Consider the following 6,916-nt stretch of genomic DNA (forward strand, 5'->3'; position numbering starts at 1 on the left):
TTAATGGAATTGATGATTCTAGTTTGTTATTAATATGTCCCCATATCGATTTCCAAAAATTGAGTTATCAAAGAACAATAGAACAACAAATAAATCCAGTGTCCCTATTTCAAGATGACAATGCCAGCATCTGAAAAGGATTAGGTCCCAATTCCTGCCCCATACTTTCTCTCTGTCATTTGCAAGACAGATGCATCTGGGGACATATCTTAGAGACAAGAAATTATCTTCCAAAAACGTCCGCTTTATTGTCAGCTTTACATCCCTTTTATATTACTTTACATGAATCAGTGTTGTCAGCATATGTCAGCATGTGACGTAAATACAAACTATATATGGACACAAGTCACATGAAACTTTAAAGAAATAACAAGCATTTTACTATCTAAAGACTGAAGTCCAAAGGGTGCCTTGGTCAGCAGAGCCTCTTATCTAAAGCTGCTTGCAAATACAGCTATGAAAACAATTGAATTCACTTCACAACAAGATAACACACATCTTCTCAAACATAAAAATGGCCTTGCAGAATTTCAGAGAAGGAAAAACAAACAGGGTCTGGTTTTCTTACAGCTTCAAACATAGCCTAAGGAAAATTACACGTGTCCCTTCAGCATCTAATAGATTTTGAACTGTCTAACCTGCAAACAGGGGCCCCAAAAACTATGTAACAGAAAAATCTAAGATTGTCTCAGATGCTGACGCTGTACATCTCCTCCAAGTCCAAATTCGTGGCCATTGAGTAGCAGAAATTTGCTGCTTTATCTCAATGCTCCAATTGTCTTTTAGGCTAGTTTTTGGTTTTTTATTTAGATATTCCGATATTAATTTATACCACTTGGTGGCCTGATGCCCTAGCAGATCTGTCTGGAAGCATAGGCCCGGCAAGCTGATCTTTTAAATTTCACCAATCAATGAACCCCTTCTGAATGGCCTGCTTCAACTGCAACCACTTATATGCTTGAGACTTTGAAATACTGAATGATTGTTGCAGTTGTGAAAAATCAAACATTTTCCCATTTGATAATACATCATCTAATGTATGTATGCTTGCCTGCAGCCAGTGCTTCCAGAGGATCTTAGACTCGCCAATTTTAATCATAATTTTGACGGTTTGTACTCTTCCCCACCAAGAAAGATGCTCACACATTTCTTTGACTTTCAGCAATAAAGATTTTTCATTTACTGTCATTGTGTCTTCCAATATTTTTTGAATCATGATACCTAATCTAATCTAATCCTTAGGTTTGTATACCGCATCATCTCCATGTTCGTAGAGCTCGACGCGGTTTACAGTAGGAGAAATAGGAAGGAACTATAACAGAGGGTTAGAGGTAGAAGTGTGAAGAAAATTTAGAGGACTTGGGATGCCAAGATATAAGAGTTTCCTTGATTCCTAAGTTGGAGGGAGACTTACATTTTTTGAGAAAAGCCAGATTTCAGATGATTGCGGAAAAATTGGAGAGAGCTCAAGTTCTGAAGAGGGGAGGTAAGGTTGTTCCAGAGCTCAGTGATTTTGAAGTGGAGGGAGGCCCCTAGCTTTCCTGTGTGGGAAATGCCTTTTAGCGAGGGGAAGGATAGTTTTAATTTGTGGGAGGATCTGGTGGTATTAGGGTTTGAGGAATTCCAAGAAAGAGGGATAAAGGGAGGGAGGATACCATATAGGATTTTGAAAGTTAAACAGGCGCATTTATAGTGGACCCTAGCGATTATTGGAAGCCAGTGGAGCTTGGCCAGGAGCGGGGAGACATGGTCAAATTTACTTTTAGCAAAGATGAGCTTGGCCGCGACATTCTGAATCCGTTGGAGTCTGTGGAGGTTTTTCTTAGTGAGGCTTAAGTAGATAGAGTTGCAATAGTCCAATCTGGAGAGGATGATGGATTGGACAAGGAGGGTAAAATGTTTTTGATGGAAGCAGGATCTAACTTTCCTCAGCATGTGAAGGCTGAAAAAGCATTTTTTTATCAAGGATTGGAGGTGGTCATTGAAGGACAATGTGGAATCAATGATGATGCCCAAGACCTTGCTCGAGAACTCAAGCTGCAGAGAGGAGCCAGAGGGTAGTGGGATGGAGGTGGGTAGGTGATCTAGTTTTGGACCGAGCAAAAGAAGTCTTGTTTTGGACTCATTCAAATACCTAAATATTTTATACCCTCTTCCTTCCAAAGGAAAGGGAATGGATCAAATAATCCTTTTACACAATGCACATTTAACGGAAGAACTTCCGATTTGCTCCAATTTATTTTGTATCTGGAAAATTTACCAAATCTATCAATCAATTCCAGTTAATGCGGTATGGTAGATTCAGGATTCTTCAAATGAAGCAAAATATCATCTGCATAAGCAGAGATCTTATATTCCTGACCTGCTCAAGGAATCCCCTGTATTTCCTTTTCCTGCTGTATATAGCCAACTACAAGGGTACCAGAACCATGTCGAAAAGCAAAGGAGACAAGGGACAACCTTTTCTAACTTCCCTCTTCAGCAGAAACGCTCCGAAAAAGTATTATTAATATATAATCTGGCTGAGGAGGAGCTATACAAGATTTGAATCATTTAAATAAATCTGGATCCTGTACCAAACCAATCCATTGCTTGATACATGAAAGTCCATTCTACACGATCAAAGGCCTTCTCTGCATCCAAAGAAACAGAGAAGGCTGGATCATCCATTGTTTTGCTAAATTTAGCATATGTAATGCCAATCTGGTGTTATTGGATGAATGTCTTTGAACAACGAAACCCATTTGGTGCATACCAGTCATATAAGGGAGAACCTTGGCTAGTCTTAGAGCCAATAACTTAGCCAAAAGTTTTCCATCCATATTAATTAAAGAAATAGGCCTGTAGTTTGAAACAACATGGGATCTTTGTTTGGCTTCGGCAAAACAATTGTTAAAGCTTCCGCCATAGTACCTGAAATACAACCTTTAGTAATTGAGATTGATATAAATTTAGAAGATGAGGTAAAAGTGTAATTTGAAATGATTTGAAAAACTCCACAGTGAATCCATCACTTCTTGGTGCGGATCCAACTCTGACGGATTTCAATGCTGCCTGGAGTTCTTTAAGCGATATAGATGCTTCAAGATTTCCTTTTATATGCTTGGGAATTTCTGGCCCATGAATTAATTTTAAAAATTCTAATCCCTCAATTTTTTTGTTTGAATAAGGCTCAGAAGAATATAAAGCTTTGTAGTAATCCAAGAATTGTTTTAAAATATTTCCAATTTGAGCATGAATTTTACCTTTCTCATCTGCTATAGCAGCAATCTTTACCTTTCCTTTTTTTGCTTTGAGATAATTAGCCAATAATCTTCCTGCTTTATTTGAGTTTCCTAGCCAATTGTGAGGAAATCTCATTTATATTTATATTTAGCTTTCAAAAGGGCCTGCAAAGTATTTTGTTCCCATTTCGAGGCCAATTGTGACTCCAAAGTCAAAATAGTTTGTTACAAATTGGAAAATTCTAATTTTAGCATTTTCCTAATATGTGCCGAATATGAAATTATTTACCCTCTCATTGTGGCTTTGAAAGCATCCCATATAGTTTCCAAAGAGACTTCCTCCGAGGTGTTGAGTTGAAAATACTCATTCTTTTATTTGAATTTCCTTGAGAAAGATTGACTCTGCAAGGTATTATTAAATCTCCAAACAGGTCTAGTTGAATCTTCTTCGTTAAACTGAAATTCTATCCAAATTCCAGCATGATCTGTCAAAAGAATCCGGTCTATACTGGCTTTTGTAACCTGTTGAAACAAAAATATAATCAATTCCTGAGTATAATTTATGAATGTGGGAGCGAAAGGAAAATTTGCGAGCATTAAAGTGAAGAATCCTCCATTCATCTTTCAGCCCACATGAATGCACCAGATTATCTAAATCTAGTGATTTTAATTGCTTACTGGGTTGTTTAACGGATCCATGACAGCATTGAAATCTCCAGCCACAATTAAATTATTTGTAGCCAGTGACGGAATTAGTTGTTAGTTTTTTAAAAGAACTCTGCCTGATTTAAATTAGGAGCATAAATATTAGGAAGCATCAGGGCATCGTTTCCTGAAGTCATATCAACATGGAAGCCATCTACCCATAGGATCAGCTTAAGATTTACCAAATACAGCAGAACATTTTCTGTTAACTAGGATAGCCACACCAGCCTTTTTCCCCACTGCAGATGCAGAAAAACAGTATTTAACCCACCCCCTAACAATTTGGCAGCCACAATATGTGAAAGGTGTGTTTGCAAGAAATAGACATCTGCCTCCTGTTGTTTCAAAAAATTAAGAATTTTTTTTCCTTTTAATGGGATGGTTGAGTCCATTGACATTTAATTAATATAATTTTAGAGCCATTTTAGGTTGTTATAACAAATTAATAAATAATCCCTTAATTTTCCTTTAAACAAATAAATATATAAAATTTTTCCCCACATCCAGGACCCTAAACTAAACCCTCCCTTCCTCCCACACCTAACCCATCCCCTCAAGTGTCTCATAAAGTTGGGTGCACGCATAACGACTGGCAACCGCCAACCTCCCCTAGGCACTCCAGATCTTCCCCAAACTTAAACCCTCTTATTTAATAGTTAAACATAATTAAATTATGATTAGCTAACTATCATACTTTTAAATAGCATTAAGCTTCCTATTTTCACACAGCGGCCCTTTATATGAAAAAGGTTGGCGATGACTGTACTAGAATCTAGTACATAAGAACATAAGAACTGCCATCTCCGGATCAGACCTTCGGTCCATCAAGTCCGGCGATCCGCACACGCGGAGGCCCTGCCAGGTGTACACCTGGCGTAATTTATAGTCCACCATATCCTTATATGCCTCTCTTAAGGAGATATGCATCTAGTTTGCTCTTGAAGCCTAGGACGGTTGATTCCGCAATAATCTCCTCTGGGAGGGCATTCCAGGTGTCAACCACTCTCTGAGTGAAGCAGAACTTCCTGACATTAGTCTGAATGTTCTTTCCTTTTTACCTAGAAATAGCAAGGAATCTGTTAAAAAAAGGTACAAAATTACAACTAAGGTTACATAATCCATTTTACCTAAATGCCACCACTGGCACCATCACATTTAATCAACAATCAGGATCCGTCAGAACTCTGGGAAAGATTCTCAAAACTTAACGGTAAAACCCAATGGTCTGCTACTGAGGTGGCTATTATAATGATTTCAAAAAGGTGAGTCATTCTCAAAAGACCCTGCATGCAAATGAGGTTCGCAGATGTTCACGTAGGCTCACTAAATTTACATGAGATAAGTTGCTGATGATAGCGATCAGCACGTACAGAATACACCCAAATATTAAAAAAACAAAATCGAAGATCGGCAGAAGAGATGCCCACTTTCTCCCACTGGGCTTGCACAATCTCTCGACCCCCCACTCCTGGCAGTGGGAGAGATGCCCACTTCCTCCTGCCATGTTGCACAATCCCCCACTACTACTACCCCCACCTGCAGCAGGAGAGATGCCCACTCCCACCACATCACATAATTCCCCCTACCTTATTGATGAAGTCCTGCTGAAGGGATGCCTTTTACAAAATGGTGGGCCTGCTCCTTCCCGGTGCATCCTGGGAAGCGGCGGGGAGAGGCCTAAGGCTCTGACTGGCCAGGTGCTTAAGGCCCTTCCTAGGAGGGGCCTTAACTGGTAGGCTAATCAAAGACTTAGGCCCCTTTCCTGCACATCCCAGGATACACTGGGAAGGAGAAAGCCCACCAGTTTGTAAGACGAGGGCCTGCCAGCCAGAGCGGGTAGGCATCCTTCTGGCCGGACTTCATCAATAAGAAAGGTAGGGAAGAGCGGGAGGGTCATTGGGGGGCATGGGGGAGTTGTGCAGTGGTAGAGAGTGGACATCTCTCCTGGGGAACTTTGATTTGGAGTTTTGTGTTTTATTTAATGTGTCGGCAAATTTTGGCTTCAAATGTGGCACTCGGAAGCTAGAGAATCACATTTGCAGGGTGGAATCAGAGACTGCTAGGAAACTCAGAAAAGACCAAGGTAAGCTGTTTTGATAATCTGCCACTAAAATACATGCACACTAAACCAGCTGGAACCGATTTAGCAAGCACATTAAATGCACGTTTAAGTTTTGAAAATCTCTCTAGCAGAAGAAGTAAAAGTGTTGTTGAGAGCAATATCAATAGAATAGGTTTTTCACACAAATCAGAATCAGGGGTTTTACTCAAATACTAATTAATCCCAAAAGGATCCAGGTGCTTATTCTAGACATCAACTGAAACAAAACTGCCATCAGATGTATCTTAAAGCTTTTGGCCAAAACTGAAACTGCAGCTGAAATGTATCGCCTCAAAACTCAAATTTGGCTGTGTGAATGTGAACCAATAAGGACTGCTGAGGATTGAGAGAGTTTACAATCTGCATCCCTGCTAAACCAATGAGTAATTCAGAAATCACATTGGCCCCTACTGTTCAGAGTAGATAAAGATGTGCAAAGAATATTTATGTAAAGCACTCTGGAATGATTCTAGATTTTCCCAGTTAGGAGACATGAGACTAAGGGCTCCTTTTACTAAGCCGCGCTAGAAGTTTTAGTACGCACTTAGTGCGCGGTACAATGCTGTGTGCGCTAGACACTAACGCCTCCACAGCTTAGTGAAAGGAGCCCTAAGTTCTCACTCCTTCCAGATATATTGACAGATAATGTAACACAAGTTCTAAATATAATAACAATGTGAGCTTTATTTATAAGAAAGTAATACAACCAATAAAGATAATGGAAATAATCAAGACTTAAAAGTTCTGTACAAATGCTAGGTAAGCTTAGAATTGAAAGTAGAAATAAGAATTCATTCTAAAAGTTTAAAGAACATTTTCAGTGCAACAGGTGTAGAAGTCCTGAACAGCTGGGTAGTCACCCTCTAACTAGAGAGTTGTGCAGAGA

This window comes from Geotrypetes seraphini, chromosome 4 (genome assembly GCF_902459505.1).
Source record: "Geotrypetes seraphini chromosome 4, aGeoSer1.1, whole genome shotgun sequence".
NCBI lineage: Eukaryota > Metazoa > Chordata > Amphibia > Gymnophiona > Dermophiidae > Geotrypetes > Geotrypetes seraphini.